This window comes from Rhincodon typus, chromosome 40 (assembly GCF_021869965.1).
Source record: "Rhincodon typus isolate 14 chromosome 40, sRhiTyp1.1, whole genome shotgun sequence".
Taxonomy (NCBI): Eukaryota; Metazoa; Chordata; class Chondrichthyes; order Orectolobiformes; family Rhincodontidae; genus Rhincodon; species Rhincodon typus.
Window position 1 is genome coordinate 3,476,065 of NC_063371.1, and position 892 is coordinate 3,476,956.

An 892-nucleotide genomic window follows, 5' to 3' on the forward strand; every position below is an offset into this window, starting at 1 on the left:
CTCTCTCTCTCTCTCTCTCTCTCTGTCTCTGTCTCTGTCTCACTCACACACACTCACCTCACGCTTTCCTTTTCCAAACTGGTTTGATAATTGCACCCTCAAATACAGTGTCAGTATCCCATGACTGCAGTTATTCCCCCAATTAGCGACTGCCTCTGACCTCCTCTGCTTCAATTGTGAAAGTGAAACTTCATTTACAGCGCAGCCCAATTTCCTGAAACTGTACACAGTTCAGAGAAAGGGAGAGAGAGGACTGTGAACGACATTGGCCCTGGCAGGGACTCACATCCGGGGAGGATCTTGAAGTCTCTGCATTTGGGAAATGGGAGTTGTTAATGATCAGCTCACATCTCCATGCAAGGCAATAACCTCTGGTGGGGGGGGCGTGGGGGGATCTGCATTCCAACTCACACAGTGCTCCTCTGTGTGCCAGCCCCTCGAGCTGGGGACAGAGCACACTGCTGAGGGGAAATGCAGCCAGACGCAATTCGGGACTTGGTTAAAATGCTTCCTGACGGCCCACCTTGTTCAAGGTCTTTCCCATTTCTGTGTGCTGCCGGTAAATATTTCATTAGGAACACTGTGCGTGTGTGTGTGTGTATGTGTATGTGTGTGTGTGTGTCTGAATCTGGTGGGCGGTGTGCGTGTGTGTCTGCATGTCAGTGTGTGCGTTTGCATGTCTCAGTGTGTTTGTATGTGTGTGTGTCTGTCTGATTGTCTGATTCTTTGGGGGAGGGTGTGTGTGTGTGTCTGATACTGGTGGGGTGTGTGTGTGTGTGTCTGATTCTGGTCGGGTGTGTGTGTGTGTCTGATTCTGGAGGGGAGTGTGTGTGTGTGTCTGATTCTGGTCGGGTGTGTGTGTGTTTCTGATTCTGGTGGGGTGTGTGTGTGT

The 892-nt window shown here is 50.7% G+C and overlaps 2 protein-coding genes across 4 annotated transcripts in view; one reads left to right on the forward strand and one right to left on the reverse strand.

Annotated features, from left to right (window-relative positions):
- Positions 1 to 278, reverse strand: part of LOC109926081 (poly(ADP-ribose) glycohydrolase-like) — a 30,580-nt gene extending 30,302 nt beyond the window's left edge. For 2 of the 3 annotated variants that reach the window (XM_048618734.1, XM_048618733.1), the window contains exon 1: positions 58 to 278. The gene's annotated coding sequence lies outside the window, so the exon portion shown is untranslated. The remainder of the gene's footprint in view (positions 1 to 57) is intronic. The other variant, XM_048618735.1, reaches the window with a different exon arrangement.
- LOC109924482 (phosphoglycerate mutase 2-like) overlaps positions 1 to 892 on the forward strand; it is a 77,135-nt gene that overhangs the window by 72,398 nt on the left and 3,845 nt on the right. The window lies entirely within an intron of this gene.